General features: G+C 37.1%; 1 protein-coding gene across 1 annotated transcript in view; it reads right to left on the minus strand.

The window, feature by feature from the left end:
* Positions 1-290: 290 nt before the first annotated feature.
* LOC138319619 (cyclin-dependent kinase inhibitor 3-like) overlaps positions 291-19,625 on the minus strand; it is a 36,992-nt gene continuing 17,657 nt past the window's right edge. Inside the window, exon 6 of the mRNA XM_069262767.1 lies at positions 291-2,210. The gene's annotated coding sequence lies outside the window, so the exon portion shown is untranslated. The remainder of the gene's footprint in view (positions 2,211-19,625) is intronic.

A 19,625-nucleotide genomic window follows, 5' to 3' on the forward strand; every position in this document is an offset into this window, starting at 1 on the left:
GATCTCTCAACATTACATACAACTCACTATTACACAATACATCAGAAGCTCTCAACATTACAACACAAAACATCATACACATATGTACTGTTATATATAATGATTATGCCATACCATCAGGATCTGACAAGAAAACACATAATTTTCTTGCATTCTCTTATGAAGATACAAGAAATGACACAGTATATGTGATGTACGTAGAAGTGGAATCCATACTTCAAACCAACCAGCTTTGTCTATCATACTCACGAAAATATCTGAACTGTCACAAAAAACAGAAAAATAAGAAATGATATTTACCTTTTTATTTTTTTATTCACTAAGCATTACATAATGAACACAGCATGTTCTACACTACCTCAGTACATTACTCTTCACATTATCTTCAATCATGCATATCAGCTTCATGTGGGAGTGCTAAAGTCACCCAACAGCACAGAAACACCCATTACCTATACAGTCTGTCAATAAACATTATACACATAGCAGACTCCCCACTCACATATTGTATCCTATCACAGACACATGCATTTATATCTCAGACAGCGCTCAGCCTCTCCCTCAAAAAATTCTCAAAAGATTGCATCCCTCTCCACTGGGTTTCATGCATGCACAGTGATGTACGACTGTCGATTGTCAAATGAAGACTATATACGATGTAACAGATGTCGGCAGAATAAACATGCATCACAATAGATGTCCTTCTGGAAACAATACAGAACTCCTTGTATTTCATGATCTTCTGGTATCAGAACAAAAGGCCTCATTAGGCCATTAGGCCTGTATCGATCACCTATTTTTCTGGGTGACCTAGCAATACTGTAGAAGTTATTTTATACATGTTGACTGATAGTCATAAACAATATTTGGACAAGCCGTCCTTCACACTAAGAGTCTACAATACTAATATAAAGCTTTTGTGCCTTTTCATTAAAAAATTAAGGTTCATTTTATGCCTTTGACCTTGAAGTAGGGTCAAGGTTGACCTTGAAGGTTCTATTTCTTTAATAAAATGTGTTCTCCTATCACCTCTATATTGAAGGGTCCAATATCCATTCTCTGGTCATTTTGTTATACATGTGTCTGTTTGTATACCAATAATGAAGATATCAGAAATATCAGTAGATGTATGTATAAGACCTCTTTATTAAAGCATTAATACTTGAAGACCTTGCAATGCATAGAATTAAAATGCATGAAACGTAAATTTTCAGAAATGAAAAAAAAAAACAAAAAAACTTATTAAATTTAACATTCATGGGCTCATTTGGGTTTGCAGGCCAATTAATGATGGGGCCCTTTAGGTCTTTTATAAGAACAATGAGTTTCTGTAGAACCTTGGAGAAGACACCATCCTGCGAACATCTGTGAACAAACCTTGTCTTACCTCACATGAATAATCTGCCATTCATTATACCATTAACCATCATTCCACTCCGTCACATTATCGTACAAAAAAAAACAGATGGCACGATGCTTTCACACACAATTTACAACTGTTTAGATAACTTTCTAAAACTGATCAAAAGATAGCTTATCAGGACATACAGCAATTCACACTTAAATTTGGTAAAAAGTAACCAAATATCGACTCATCACTGACAACAGGTGCCCTTGTAGGTTCACCAGTCTATTAATAAACTACAGGAACTGCTTTATTAGGGTCGTCAGTTTACGGATCAGATAAAGTAGGGTACAATTACAAATGTAAATAATTATATAAATGTCTTGATTCAATTGCTTTTTATACACTCAGAGAATACTCAAGTCAATCAATTTATAAGTTAAACATTGATTAGAACTTATAAGGTATAAATTATATGTTATAATACCAGAAACTTTAATATTATATACATTCCACACAGATCCAAAATTCACATGAATCATCAAAAAACCTCACGTCATAATCGCCCAAAGTCAGCTGTTTTTTGTTGAGTGAAACCTGTTTACATGCTCTCGTGCAGTTCACAGAGAAACATTTGAAAATAAAGCTTGAATGTTTCACATTTTCTAGATAGTTTTTATCTTGTTCAATCAAGACGGAGAGGTATATAAATAGTTTTATGTGTATCTCATCTTTCACCTAACATTTTCTAGACAGAGGGATGACGTAGGTTCTCCTTCTTCCCCTCTTTCTCCCTACATCCTTCTCGCCATCACCACACATGTCTGTGTACCAGGGCCGTCACTACTGGTTAGAGCTCTTCTCTCTGAAAACACATCAAATACAGGATTAATACAGGCTGAGGGAGGCCAACATTAGGGGAAGTATAGCAGAGCTGGCATGAAATATCACACATGGGGTAGTGGCTGGGTTCTGTATGATGGAAGAGATGACGTGATGCCACAGGTTTGTTTGTGCATCAAATGTCTGCATCAAGGTAGAGGGTCAAGTTTGTATCTGCATCAAGGAACGGGGTAGGGCTTATGTCTGCATCAAGGTAGGGGGAAGAGCTAATGTCTGCATCAAGGTAGAGGGTAGAGCTAATGTCTGCATCAAGGTAGTGGGTAGGGTTTATGTCTGCATCAAGGTAATGGGTAGGGCTTATGTGTGCATCAAGGTAGGGAGTAGGGCATATGTCTGCATCAAAGTAGGGAGTAGAGCTTATGTGTGAATCAAGGTAGGGGGTAGGACTTATGTGTGCATCAAGGTAGTGGGTAGGGCTTACGTGTGCATCAAGGTAGTGGGTAAGGCTTATGTCTGCATCAAGGTAGTGAGTATGGCTTATGTCTGCATCAAGGTAGGGGGTATGGGTTAAGTCTACATCAAGATAGGGGGTAGGGCTTATGTCTGCATCAAGGAAGGGGGTAGGCTTATGTGTGCATCAAGGTAGGGGGTAGGGATGATTATGTATGCATCAAGGTAGTGGGTAAGGCTTATGTGTGCATCAAGGTGGGGGAAGGGCTTATGTGTGCATCAAGGTAGTGGGTAAGGCTTATGTCAGCATCAAGGGAGGGGGTCATGTTTGTATCTGCATCAAGGTAGAGAGTAGGGCTTATGTCTGCATCAAGGTAGAGGGTAGGGTTTATGTCTGCATCAAGGTAGGGCTTATGTGTGCATCAAGGTAGGGGGTCATGTTTGTATCTGCATCAAGGTAGAGGGTAGGGCTTATATCTGCATCAAGGTAGAGGGTAGGGTTTATGCCTGCATCAAGGTAGAGGGTAGGGCTTATGTCTGCATCAAGGTAGAGGGTAGGGCTTATGTGTGCATCAAGGTAGGGCTTATGTGTGCATCAAGGTAGGGGTCATGTTTGTATCTGCATCAAGGTAGAGGGTAGGGCTTATGTCTGCATCAAAGTAGAGTGTAGGGTTTATGCCTGCATCAAGGTAGGGCTTATGTGTATCAAGGTAGGGGGTCATGTTTGTATCTGCATCAAGGTAGAGGGTAGGGCTTATGTCTGCATCAAGGTAGAGGGTAGGGTTTATGCCTGCATCAAGGTAGGGCTTATGTGTATCAAGGTAGTGGGTAGGGCTTATGTGTATCAAGGTAGTGGGTAGGGCTTATGTGTATCAAGGTAGTGGGTAGGGCTTATGTGTATTAAGGTAGGGCTTATGTGTATCAAGGTAGTGGGTAGAGCTTATGTGTACCAAGGTAAAGGGTAGGGCTTATGTGTATCAAGGTAGGGTGTTTTGGTTTGGGTGTTAATAAGCCTGTAATAGTTGATTAACCCCTAGTGATGTGGAGCAGTGATTACATCCTATTGTGACTTTGAGATATTAACATATCACTCGAGACACAACACATCACTTGATACTTTTCCTGTTCACATTTTATCACACTTAACAACCTAAGTATGAGATGCTCATTATAATCTGTATCCATTCCATGTCTCCACTCATGACTAATGTAATATTAGAGGAGGTCACTAGCCACACAAGCTTATCATACACAAGTGGATTTACTATGTAATCCAGACAGATCTGTATGTATTAAGGAGACAGACTTGTTTGCAATTAAACACCATATAGCAAAAATACATTTATAATGGAGGGTATTGTTCATTGAATGTTTTCTTGGAATAAAACAGAGAACTGAATGAAATACAGAAATGCATGGTTACAACGAACCACTCGGGACTATTACTTCATTATAATCACAGTTCATTATACACTTATTACAAACACCTTATAGGAACATTGAAAGAGAATGAAGATAACTACGTTGTAAACTATGAATTTGTTGCAAGGATGTTAAATAAGTGTATTTACTGTATATTCAACAAATTAATATTCATAACTTTTATTCATGTAATTAACTACTGCAACTTTTAATTAACAAGACATTTAGTATTTTGACAGTAACAGAAAGGTTGAACAATGTATCACAAATCTCCTAAACTTTATTTCTGTAGATGTATCGGCAAAAGTGCACTCAAGTATCAACTGCATGTGTCATGCACATGTGTGACACTATGTGTCAAGTATCAACTGCATGTGTCATGCACATGTGTGACACTATGTGTAAAACAGCATTTTATTTATATGAACCTGTACACTATGATGCTAAGATATAAATGACCTTGTATATAAATCATAGATCCTAAGACAACTAGTCTGATATTGTGATGTATATATCCCACTATACTTGGGAAGTTTAAATGGAATTGAGGGATCTGTGACCTCCACAAGGTCGACTACCAAGTAACCTATCTGTGACACAGCCAGACAAGCGAGTAATTATGCCGACTTATTATCATGAGTTGAATAATTCTGTATTGAGAAAGTGAGAGTGCAATACAAACCTTGTCACTTACACATACGTGTCTGTCAACAGACATGAATTTTAATTTATCTGCGTGAGGAATGAAATTCATACACATACAAAGATTTCTACAGACAACTCTACACAACACATATAACTTACAGTATAACAGGTTTTTTATGACTTTTTTGTGTATATTTTTACATAAAGCATTATAAACTGATACAAATTAATATTCTGCCAACAGGCTTATTTAAAAATGTCTTGAAAATGGTAATGAAATAACATTGGCCATTAAATTTTGTCTTTATCAAATCCTAATTAAAAACAATTTTTTCAGATGACCTTTCCATGTATATGGTACTGATATACCTTGCAACATGTTTCCTAATGTGGATACACATTTTCCTAGTGTTACCCCACTGTAATATCAGATATACTGACCTACCAATACATTCATGTGGTGAAGGTCCTTTCACATGAAATTCACGTGAAATTCTCTTTTGTTGACCCTGTTCATGTGATATTCACGTGAAGAAATACTGCCTGTGTACCATCATATAGAGTTTATAGTGACACTCCAGTCATTTAAAATCCCTGCCCTATGCATGCCTTCCTTGCTATAGAGTTTATAGTTCTATCCCACCGTAATATCAGATAACATTGTATATCTTTATATTGACACAGTGTCCCATTGTCCTTGAGTTAACACGCAGTGTAGTATGATCTCACCGTCCTATACCTTGACACTCAGACAATAGTGGTACCTGGCTCAGTGTAATACTCAGTATTTTTACTCAGGTGATATTTTCAGCAAAAACTTTTACGCGCACAAATAACTGGCTATACGGTATCATGTTAAAAATGCTTAGTAAACATATACACAATTAAGAATTACCATTTCTCGTAATATTTGGTCGTTGACCTTTTTGTGTTCTGATGCTATGTTCATACTAGGAGTTGTAAAAAGAATACTAGTGCTACATTGTAAAACATAGTACAGACCAGGAATAAAAGTCACACCTTCTGTATTCAGTAGTGTAGACATCACGGTCTACTATGTACCCTCCACCTACACAGTACTCCCTCAGTTGATTTACTTTTCTCTAATCGAGGACGAAGAAACCTTGCACTTATATTCAGTTGTGTCAATCAATTATTAATGTTCTCCAAAAATACCAATAAAATATTGCCATAATTCTCCTTAACGATCATTTAATAATGGTGCCAGTGGGGGAACTGTCATTGTTGTACAGAGAAAATACTTTTCTTGTCTGATTACTGTTACAAGCTAGCTGTCCCTGAGGTTTGTTTGAAGCTTACAGGATAGGGAGAGCTTGCCAGGATAGTGTGTATCTGTGTAGCTAACAAGAGAGTAGAGTGAGTGCCAGGAGAGACATAGCTGTACTGTAACTCTCAAACACTGCCCTGTCAAACATCTGCTACACAAACTGTCACAGACCAAGTCCAGCAGTCCAGCATTATACCTCCTCTGGTCCAACACACATAAAACATGCCCGCTATTGAATTTAGTGACAACAAAATCAACACTCTCCAGTTCTAAGTGGAATTTTGCCATGGAAACCAAAAATAATAGGGTTCAAATCCCAGGATAATATGGGAATTGTGTTTTTGTCTGGGACTGACTTCTGTCCAATTTTTCCACCTCTATGTGACAGGTTATGACTTCCTGTCTGTATAACTTCTCAGTTTATACATCCCTAGACCTTACACACTCCACTATAAATGAATTCTTTTGAGCATATAACCTTGATATTTCCTTTCATCTTTGTGTCATTTCCTGCTTAAAGAAACAATTCAGAGCAATTTTTAGAATACATTGAAATATGTATTTTCTTCATGGTATGATTCATCTGAAGTTGACTAGACTCGGACATAAACAGCAGTAAGCTTTGAACGGATGAAATGGAAATTATAAAAGCTTTATTTGAAATGATGCAATAGTAGAATTAATACAAATCTATCTATGAATAGAGACCTATCCCCTCCTAGTCAGGAGCAATCTAACAATGACAAGTGAGTCATAATCGGCCATCAATAGTTCTATTTCACAGGTAAGAGTGATTACAGGTGTGGTACACCTTGACCGTTACACCTGTACATGGTGATATAAGATTTGTTTACCGTTTTACCTATGATTTATAAAACAACAACAGTAGCTCTATCTTTCACTCTAAGAGCCTACATACCTGTGGTATGATCAGTGCGGGACAACCAAGTAATGGGTATACAAAGACTGGTTCAAATGATGGGTTAGGTAAGGTAGCGCGACTGGGTCGATCAGCGGTGACCAGGTACCTCAACCAGTAGAGCATCTGGCAAGTGTTCAGAGGTCCCAGGTTTGAAGCCTAATCTGCCCCCTACAATTTCTCATCTCCTGTTACAGAATTAGCGACCAACTTGGTAAAAGGGTCTGTTTGAAGGCAAAGACTTTGAGAGAGGAGGGGGGAGCGTAGCAGAATTGGATTGGAGCATCTGGCTATTGCTCAAAAGTTGCGGGTTCAAACCTCTGTCTGGTCCCTTCATTTTCTTCTCTCCTCTCTCCTAAGACAAGTAAAAGACCAGTATGAATAGCTTAAAGCAAAATGATGGCCAGGTAAACAACATTACAGATAAGACTTGTCTTATCATGAACTGGGGGAAAAAAGGATGAGTAAAAGGATGGACCACATAATGATGGACAGGTTTACCGTTAAGTTTAAGTCTACAATACAGTCCTATGAGGGACAGGATGATATAATTTATTTTTTCTTCAAATAATGCTAGCAGGAGCAAATCATAGCCTGATCATGGGGACCTTAATACAAATTTCATGTTACAGTTGTATATGGGAAGCTGATGACCTAGTCATAGAGTTGGACACTGGAGAAACCAAGAGCTTAGCACCTAGGTACTGAAACTGGAAGCTCATTGATAAGCAAAGGTTTAGGGAACTGGAAGCACGGGATCTTCCTGGTATACCCGATTAACCTATTGATATTTTGGAAAGTCGAGGACCTAGCTTGGATAACTGAGGGACTATTGACCTTCAGAAAGCCAAAGACAAGCTGATGCCCAAGCTTAACTGACAGGATGTCCTGAATATCTCCACAGAAAAGCCTACTTTTAAAGGTTAATCTGTCACTCCGACAAATACATTACACCTTAATGTGCGCAGGTTAAAAGGGCGAGACTTTGGAATATTTTAGACATTTCAAGTCAATAGTGTATGATTTACATCTAATTTATTGTACCACAAACATCAATCTATCTTACTTCATATGTAATTATTCAAAAAAAGTTTTTGTTTATCATTTATATTGCGTTATTTTGTATGGTATACTTTAATCTGGACTTTTAGTACAGTACTTAATCAAAAGAAAATAATTGTACTTGTTGTCCTGAAGAAGCTTGAAAGGGCAAAACCCGTCGACAGTAAATGAATATGTAAATTTAAGAATTTTTCACTCTGAAGCTGTTGATTGCAAAAGGTGATCAGTCAGGATCCAATATGAATTAGTAAATGAACTAATACAGAAACAGCTAATGAGTTGTCTTTTTAAAATTTAAATAAAAAAATATAAATCATGTATAAGAAAACTCTTTAATAATATATTTGTTAAAGGGACAATTCAGTGTGAAAGTACATTAAAATTTGCACATATATTGGAAACAAACCAGTTGTTATGGAAGTTAGAGTAGTTGGTGTTATTGTGATATGCCATTACACATTGTGGTCAGACGTCTTGCATGCCTAACCCTGGCCCTTACTCATGGAGTAATGCAATGTTTGTCTAAAACTACTCAAATCTCTCTTACAGTTGTGTGTTTACCTTATTAGGTAAATTGTCTTACCTAAAAAATCATTTCATCAACTCCTTAATGGTTAAGTATTTCATTTATTTAACGTACGTCATATTGGCTCTGGTATTGGTGCCACATACATATTATACCTTCTTCATCGTATTGCTATACCATTTGGAATTCAACGGTATCAATTAAATTACTTAACAATAACGTGGAATTTATCAATATTTTATGTTATATGTTTCATGAGGAATGTAGAACAATACATTTATGCTATGTTTTGCTTCGTAGTTATGTAACAGAATTAGCGTGACTGAATTGTCCCTTTAAACAATCATAAACCATAATGGTTTCTCTTTTTTTCAGAAGCTACCGTTGATAAGCTTTCCATCCTTGGTCCTCAGTCATGCTGATGTCACAGGTAACAGACAGCTAGACATTGAACTTACACCAAATATTACAGGGGAAACTCCTCACAGACAAAAGACAATACATGTTAACATATTCAAATTTAATACCCAAGTATAAAATTCCTCCACTATAAGCCTGGGCTCATTCATCAGGCACAGGTATGTATAATTTCCAAGCTTGGAGTTTCATCTGTCAATTAAAGTGAGATTATGCCAGAGGATAAGTTTTCCTAAAATAACACAGGCCGGACAGCTATCCTGCTCTCGGGTCTGTGAAAATCCTCGCTGGCTACAGGTACTTCAGACATTACAACATTTATCAATCTAACCCCTTTCTTTGAAGGTGAGCTATTTCTCAGTGTTTACATGTAATGGATATACCTTACTACTGTTGGAGATGAAAGAACGTGGTAAAAATCATTTACAGCTCCCTGATACATAAGTAATGCTGTAGGGGCCTTCAGAGTCTACTACATTTATCTAACTTTCGTACACCAACACCGGGGAAAAAATATGTCCAAGGTACAAACAGTAGACATGTCTAGGTGCAACATGACATTGCAAAGTTCCTTGTGGTCAAAGGCCATGTACTTATGGTTTGGGAGAGCTACTGTTGTACATGTCTAGGTAAGCTCCTTTTACTGTACTTGGTTTGGAAAACTGTTATTCTAGTGCAAAAGTACAAATGAGGCCATGTACTTATGGTTTGAGAGTATACTGTTGTAAGCTCTTTACATAAAACAAAATAAGTTACAGTGCAGAGTTTTAAAATAAATTACTCCAGCTCTTATAACATTAGTAAAATACTGTACACTTACTTATTTTGATGCCATCAAATCTTAGTGCAAAAGTCAGCCCAGTGAAGAATTAGCACGATCACCATACAATGGCTGTGTAATTATCATACACAGAAAATAAAATTAGTTAAATCATATTTTAGCACAGTATTTCAAATACTAAAATAAGATACCATTAAAATATACACCTGCAAAAATATTTCAAGGTCACATTTACTCACTGAATACCCGTAATCAAGGTATGTTAGGTTATTTGAAACTAGATTAATTGTAAGACATCACTGCTCCTCCTCACCTCTATACAAACCCTTTACACAAAATTTGAAAGTGGGACACTATCCCCTCCCAATTTTTTTGGCCAGAGCATGAAGAGAAATATATCATACATCATGCCTCCTAAAATCTATGATCAAAGGCTGAAATCCAAAGGAAAAATGTTCAAACAAATTTTCAGCAATTATTGTACGAGTGCAGCACAACTTTCTGAACTTTACATGGTAAATAATTAACTGGTGGCGTCCTGCCTCAGGTATCTACAAGGGATTGGATGTTCTCATTAGTAATGGAGTGGTAGCACTACATTACTGTGCTGTACCACACCAACACACCATTACACCATAGCAACCACACAAAATACTACAATCATACAACCTTGTGTACACGTTACTTGTCCATGTGGGAAACATTTCAGAACTCAGTCCAAATTTTATTAACATTCATGAAATTTTTAAAAGCAAGAAATTCTCCAATTGTAATTTTTTATTTGAAAGGTTAGTTAAATCAAAAGGGGAACTAGATAAAGAATGGTTTTGTTTACATCTTAAAAAGGTTAAAGGCTAACAAGAGAATGTTATACATCCAAACCATTGCAACTCAAGATATGTAGGGCTAATTGTTGAATGTACACAAGACACGCACGCAAGACACTTTACCCATCTAGCCAATTCTACAAGAGATGGAGCACTATACAACTTAACCATTCAGCAATCATGGTCAAGAAGTAGAGGAGCAAGGCAGAGTGACAGAAATCTAAACTCTTAGGGTCACTATATTTACATAACTAATAAATGAATTTAAACAACAAGCAATTCAAAGTTTAGTTGACTGTGAACATCATAGTGAAAATGGTTCAGTTATTTGATGAAATGCTGTGTTAGATACAGATATTCTCTAAAACATGTCAAAGAAGTGACATCTCTGAAATAGTTCACTCATTTGAACTTTTCTATATCAACTAAAACATACCGATTGCCAAATTACAGAGCAATTACATTTCATGTTTTACGTACAGCTAAATTTCCCTAATGACTGCCCCAGGCGCTATGGAAGTCTACATTTCAACTGAAGGGTTGTATTATAGGCCACTCTTCAGACGCTAGAAATTACATCGTAAATAATTTCATCTTGAAACAGATTTCAACCATTACAATAATTATTATGATATATGGTGAATTTTGAAAGCTTTTTGTACCAACCACACTGCACTCTTAACATGTTGGTATTTAAGATTACAATTAAGAATAATGTAAGGAACAGACGCCCACTTCGCACAGCTCTTACAACTTAATTAAGATGTTTATTTTTACCTTGGAGAACACCTTCTGAAGTTGTTAGATAAAAGCTGGCGTATAGGGGGATGGAAGAAGGGGATTATTTGTTAAACACTCTAACATGCCTTTCCTTATATTTAAAAGATAATCTTTACATGCTAAAACATTTATAGCATGCATAATATTCATGTTCATATAAAATGAACATGAGAAATGTAAGGATGGCCCCGAGCTATCTATCACTGGTATAGAGCCTTAAATACTCTATAGTGGACCCTGTATTAGAACTAACCCAGGGATAACCTATTCTGGGAAATTTGTTTATTTTTCATATTAAAGATATATTGTACGTGTCCCTTTATTTTGTTAACCTCTAAACATAATGGCTTACAATTACTACAGTCAAAGGATCAAAGGAGATGGTAGAAGTGCTCCTCCCACCGTCAATGAAGGACAGTAAAGTTGTATAATTATAGATAACACATGTAAAATTCATACTGGAAGGGTCTGTAACACATACAGCCTTATAGAAATTGGAATTATCTGTACCTACAGCCTAACCTGTAAATCCTTTTTAAAAAGAGATCTCAATCTCAAAGGTAGCATACAACAGTCAGTAGCTTAAGACGAAGTAAATTGGATAAGAGATCTAAATTGCACAGAGGTAGCATACAGCCTTAAGTACATTTGAAGGGTCTGCACCTCCTTTGGAAAAAGAGACCTAAATCACACAGAGGTAGCATACAGCCCTAAGTAAATACGAAAGGCTTGGAACTTTTTTGGAAAGGCTTGGAACTTTTTTGGAAAAGAGACCTAAATCACACAGAGGTAGCATACAGCTTTAAGTACATTTGAAAGGTCTGGAACTCTTTTGGAAAAGAGATCTCCAATCACACAGAGGTAGCATACAGCCTTAAGAAAAACCTACATGGTTTTTATCAGTGAGGTTTGTTAGTGTAAGGTCAGTGGTGTGGTGTATATAAGTAGATATACCATGTGTATCATACATTGTTTATTAATAGAAGCTACAAAGATAAGAAGCCTCAAACTGCCAGAATTTTTATTTGTGTTTATCTTTACAAGTAATTTAGCCGAGTAGCTCAATCAAATAGCTGATGTGGACAGAAAATCTTCAAGGCCTTCTCCAACCATGTGTAGCAATATAGCTTAATCCTCATATCAATGTTACTACACTAAATCATCAACCTGTATAACCTTCAGTGTGTTTTAACTCATTCACCCCTGAAATTTCATAATGGACTGGTCTAGTCTTTGATTAAGAAGAGTCTAAATATGTCTTCAGGGGTGAATGAGTTAACCCTGGGTCAGCCTGTTCATTCAGATATATATATATATGTATACCTATATCAAAATTACCAAACACAATAGATACAATCTCGTAATACTAAAGTATTAACGCTGACAAAAGGAATTTAAAAATCTTCAATACCAACACAACCAGTTCTATAGAAGTATAATGGGTACGAGTGTCTATACAGTTTTACAACTAATGTTTTTTTCCTGAATTACGAGCTATTACTAAATCCGAATGTAGGTTAGATTGAGGTGACAATGCAGATTCCCAGGTAAAAATCCAGCTACCTGTAGGGTATCTTATCCCCAAACTAATGCGACACGAAATTCACAGACGGAAAAATTCTACTAAAGAAACACATGACACCATTTAAAACATTAAGCCAATAGTCTATCTCGTACAATCTACTTGTGTCAATACTAAACTAATTCAGCACCGTCTGCATTCTGTGGAATTTACAAGTGTCACAGTGTCCGTAGACAATTCACGGTACATGTCAACCAAGATTTGACATAACTAATAAAACATGGCACACAAGTTAATTTTTCTTCTTTAATGCAATGGTTCACATATCACTGTTACATATTGAATTCCGCTGAGCATTCTATAATTAAATCCGTTTACAGTTGGATTGTTATAATGTAGAGAAGCTTTAGACTATCCAACATAAAAACGATTTATCACTTAATACCGTATATAATGTTACATAAATAAATGTTACCATAAACAATAGAATTATTGCACCTGTATTAAGTTAGTGGATAATCATGTCACTAATATTCTATTCGCCATTGTATTCAATTATAAAAGTAGGTACATGTAATCGCATGTATATTTTTTTTCTTCAAAATTAGTTATTTAAGGGTGCACAGTAAAAATGCTTCTTTTTTAAACTTTTAAAGACCGAATAACATTTGATGTAACTGTAGAATAATAGAGCAGCTCGGCTGTTGTTAAATTTAGTTTTGGGTGTAATTCTGTAAGATTAAGTCTGGTGTAAATATAGTGTCTGGTTTATTGTACGGCCTATGTACTGATCAATGTTATGTACCAGGTTTTTAAACAATGGCCACAGATATGCCCTGAATACAGTCAGTCCCAACAAACCCAACATTACACACAAAAAGACAATTCAGGCATGTAATTCAAATTTTTAATTAGCTTAAAGCCCAAATGTATAATTGTGCTGTACTAATTACTTGTGCGTGCATTTAAAATATTTGAAATGTACTACAACATGGAGTTGAGAATAATCATGATTTAGAATGATGACCTGGGGTTTTGTTATAATTACTGATAAACTATCAGGGCTGTGTGATTCATATAGTCTCCATCTGTCAGCAGGCTGCCACTCCATTGTCACAGCATAGGGTACTCACTAACTCATAGTTAGGTAGGGAGTTAATACACATACCACAGGGTACTCACTAACTCATAGTTAGGTAGGGAGTTAATACACATACCACAGGGTACTCACTAACTCATAGTTAGGTAGGAAGTCAATACACATACCACAGGGTACTCACAAACTCATATTTAGGTAGGGAGTCAATACACACCATAGGGTACTCACTAACTCATAGTTAGGTAGGGAGTCAATACACATACCACAGGGTACTCACTAACTCATATTTAGGTAGGGAGTCAATACACACAACATAGGGTACTCACAAACTCATAGTTAGGTAGGGAGTTAATACACATACCACAGGGTACTCACAAACTCATAGTTAGGTAGGGAGTTAATACACATACCACAGGGTACTCACAAACTCATATTTAGGTAGGGAGTTAATACACACAATAGGGTACTCACTAACTCATAGTTAGGTAGGGAGTTAATACACACCATAGGGTACTCACTAACTCATAGTTAGGTAGGGAGTTAATACACATACCACAGGGTACTCACTAACTCATAGTTAGGTAGGGAGTTAATACACACCATAGGGTACTCACTAACTCATAGTTAGGTAGGGAGTTAATACACATACCACAGGGTACTCACTAACTCATAGTTAGGTAGGGAGTCAATACACACCACAGGGTACTCACTAACTCATAGTTAGGTAGGGAGTTAATACACACACCACAGGGTACTCACAAACTCATATTTAGGTAGGGAGTCAATACACACCACAGGGTACTCACTAACTCATAGTTAGGTAGGGAGTTAATACACACACCATTGGGTACTCACTAACTCATATTTAGGTAGGGAGTCAATACACACACCACAGGGTACTCACAAACTCATATTTAGTGTAGGGAGTCAATACACACAACATAGGGTACTCACAAACTCATAGTTAGGTAGGGAGTCAATACACACACCATAGGGTACTCACAAACTCATATTTAGTGTAGGGAGTCAATACACACACCATAGGGTACTCACAAACTCATAGTTAGGTAGGGAGTCAATACACACACCATAGGGTACTCACAAACTCATATTTAGTGTAGGGAGTCAATACACACAACATAGGGTACTCACAAACTCATAGTTAGGTAGGGAGTCAATACACACACCATAGGGTACTCACAAACTCATAGTTAGGTAGGGAGTCAATACACACACCATAGGGTACTCACAAACTCATATTTAGTGTAGGGAGTCAATACACACAACATAGGGTACTCACAAACTCATAGTTAGGTAGGGAGTCAATACACACACCATAGGGTACTCACAAACTCATATTTAGTGTAGGGAGTCAATACACACAACATAGGATACTCACAAACTCATAGTTTGGTAGGGAGTTAATACACATACCACAGGGTACTCACAAACTCATAGTTAGGTAGGGAGTTAATACACATACCACAGGGTACTCACAAACTCATAGTTAGGTAGGGAGTTAATACACATACCACAGGGTACTCACTAACTCATAGTTAGGTAGGGAGTCAATACACACACCATAGGGTACTCACTAACTCATAGTTAGGTAGGGAGTCAATACACACACCATAGGGTACTCACAAACTCATATTTAGTGTAGGGAGTCAATACACACACCATAGGGTACTCACAAACTCATAGATAGGTAGGGAGTTAATACACATACCACAGGGTACTCACAAACTCATAGTTAGGTAGGGAGTTAATACACATACCACAGGGTACTCACAAACTCATAGTTAGGTAGGGAGTCAATACACACACCATAGGGTACTCACTAACTCATAGTTAGGTAGGGAGTTAATACACATACCACAGGGTACTCACTAACTCATAGTTAGGTAGGGAGTTAATACACATACCACAGGGTACTCACTAACTCATAGTTAGGTAGGGAGTCAATACACATACCACAGGGTACTCACTAACTCATATTCATAGTTAGGTAGGGAGTTAATACACATACCACAGGGTACTCACTAACTCATAGTTAGGTAGGGAGTCAATACACATACCACAGGGTACTCACTAACTCATAGTTAGGTAGGGAGTTAATACACATACCACAGGGTACTCACTAACTCATAGTTAGGTAGGGAGTTAATACACATACCATAGGGTACTCACTAACTCATAGTTAGGTAGGGAGTTAATACACACCATAGGGTACTCACTAACTCATAGTTAGGTAGGGAGTTAATACACATACCACAGGGTACTCACTAACTCATAGTTAGATAGGGAGTTAATACACACCATAGGGTACTCACTAACTCATAGTTAGGTAGGGAGTCAATACACACACCACAGGGTACTCACTAACTCATATTTAGGTAGGGAGTTAATACACACACATAGGTACTCACTAACTCATTTAGGTAGGGAGTTAATACACTACCAAGGGTACTCACTAACGCATAGTTAGGTAGGGAGTTAATACATACCACAGGGTACTCACTAACTCATAGTTAGGTAGGGAGTTAATACACATACCATAGGGTACTCACTAACTCATAGTTAGGTAGGGAGTTAATACACATACCACAGGGTACTCACTAACTCATAGTTAGGTAGGGAGTTAATACACATACCATAGGGTACTCACAAACTCATAGTTAGGTAGGGAGTTAATACACATACCACAGGGTACTCACTAACTCATAGTTAGGTAGGGAGTCAATACACACACCACAGGGTACTCACTAACTCATAGTTAGGTAGGGAGTTAATACACACACCATAGGGTACTCACAAACTCATAGTTAGGTAGGGAGTCAATACACACACCATTGGGTACTCACAAACTGATAGTTAGGTAGGGAGTCAATACACACACCATTGGGTACTCACAAACTCATATTTAGTGTAGGGAGTCAATACACACACCATAGGGCACTCACAAACTCATAGTTAGGTAGGGAGTTAATACACATACCACAGGGTACACACTTACTCATAGTTAGGTAGGGAGATTATTGTACTCTCCACAGGGTTCTACTTAACCTGTACTTCAGGTTTAGGGTTTACTTTGTTGAACATCCTAATAAAAGCCAAGGTCATTTTAGTATGTGTCAATTTAGGGAGGAGGAAAAAAGCTGGAATCCCAAGGAAACCACTGACCTAGGTGTAAATATCTGATAACTGCTCTATCTAATGGATATCAAACTCAAATCAAAGATATAAGGTTAGTGTTAATTTGATGGAACATTTACTCATATTTAGGTTGGGAGTCACACCACGCACACAAAAAGTGCATTGACTAACTCATAATGAGTTGTTATCTAAGTGATTAAGATTGACAGGTGAACATGGGAAAGAGCAGTACAACAGTTAAGCACAAAAAGTGACCGTTTTAGACAAGTGGCCTTTAGAAAAAGGTTTTAAACTAATTATTTACAGTGAGGAGCCCAGTATACACAGGCAGAAAGTACAATACAATTTCATTCCTCAAAGTAATGCTTCAACATAGAATTTGATATTAAACAATGTTATTTGAAATTTCTGTTGATTAATCGATATGTTTCAAGCGTTAATATAATCAAGAATGTAAAAAGTGAGTAAGCTTGGGTCTTTGATTCCTGATCTCAGTGATTTTTACCATTAATTTAAATTCTGATCAAGAAATTAGACAAGGTTATCTGGCCCAGAGGACACAATGCAAAATAATGAGTCACTACCAGAAACCAATAGCCTGAGAGCTCACTATCAGATGTCCCACAAAAACATCTTAATTCATATCTGCTGATAAATTGTATATATACTCTACAGAGATACCTAACCTTATGCAAAATCACTTAAATTTATATACCAAAATCAGTCAATGCTGACCACCAAGAGTTATGTCCCCTGAGATATAAGGTAAAAGCATCACTGATCTAGAGTACTGGACATTATTGTGTGAAAGAGCTTTATTCTGTATATATCTTTGGTACTTTGTCTAAGGTACTGTGAAATTATGTTCTATACTTCTTAGTGTGTTTCCCCCAATGAGCCTGTCTAATTGCCCAATGTGAGGTATTACAATCACAATTGGTCCTATAAGAATGGATGTCTGCCCCCTGTAGTTCACTTAGCATATTATCTGAGGTCAGGCACCTATAATATCCCTACTAAGTCCTTAGATAATACCATAGTTGATGTGAGGTCAGTCAACTTGAATGAAAACTAAATAGACATTTACTCAAAGGCATAACAGGTTATTTCCCTTTGTATAAAATGATACTTTCCTATCAAAATGAAAAAGACAAAAATATACAATCCCATTTTAAGACGTTTGCAATTCATAGAATAATTCATAGAAATAAAAGGTGATTGGAGCAGTGATTAATTTGAGAGGATGAGCCAACATAGTTATGAAATTGAGGATGAAGAGGACACTTGTACAGAGACACTCCATCACTGAGGACAGCTTATCATATCACACAGACAGGAAAGAGGCACAGATGTTGTTTATGAGTGCACTAGATAGAAGTGTGATGTATAAATACACAATAGTAGGTGAAGTATCTATAAAGTATATAACCAAACAAGACATTATCACAAAATCATCATCAAACAGCAATATCAATAACTATCTGTAGTGAGAATAAGTACAGGGACACTGTTGAACCTTGATAATATAGACAAATTCGTCCCCAGGCCAACCCACCTGGATTGCAAATTTTTCGGACAGCCAAATTCAGTCAACTTAGTCAATACTCAAATCCATTTCATGCCATTTCTGTTGAGATTGTATTTCAGACTATTGGTGTCAGGATTATCGCAGGACCTCTGTATACACCTGATATTCTGCTTTACAAAAAAAACTTAATATTAAAGTGGAAGTAACCATTTCATTTTTTTGATTTTCTACCACCCTTGTGACACGCAAAGGTACAGTATTTGAAGGTAGTATTTCCCTGTAGTAGCTGGTGGCTAATTCATATGGATTAAACATCAATAAAGAAAGGTAACTTGCAATAATGGAATTCAGAAAATTAATGAACTGGGATTATATAATATGGACCAGACAGATATAGCCCTATGGTTACCATGGTGTATGTTCCATTAGGAGATGATTACCTAACACTGATGGGAGAAGATAGAGCACCATAGGTGTCAGGGTCAGACTTGGGGAATAGCAGACATATCTCCTACTGAGGCATCACCCATAGAGTTAAGGTTAACAACCATCTCCGGTTTGGCTTCGAGTTAAGGTTAACAACCATCTCCTGGGTATAGCTCAAACAGCTTTTGGAGTTGCCATTAGACAATATTATCAACTAGTATCTGTAAGTATATCACCTATAGAGTATACTTTGACCACCATCTAATAGGTATAGCCCAAGCCGGATTTGGGGTAGCCACAGATACCAATCTGTAGCACCCTATCCCTAGGGTACTTGTACACCACAGTTACCACAGCTGCCCTCTCTATGTGAGGTGGTGAGGAGTATACCCACTGGCAGTTACATACCCTTACAGGCATCAGATGTCAACTCAAATCCTCTCCGCCTCCTCTATCACCTTGACCCCAGAGCGACCTTTGATCGTGAGAATCTTTTAGAGGTCTACAAGCATTATAGACATTCTACATCTACCTACCTACAGAACTTAAGGTGTTCCAGCATTCTCTTTGCTGTACTGCTAATGAAGAG

This window comes from Argopecten irradians, chromosome 3 (assembly GCF_041381155.1).
Source record: "Argopecten irradians isolate NY chromosome 3, Ai_NY, whole genome shotgun sequence".
Lineage (NCBI taxonomy): Eukaryota > Metazoa > Mollusca > Bivalvia > Pectinida > Pectinidae > Argopecten > Argopecten irradians.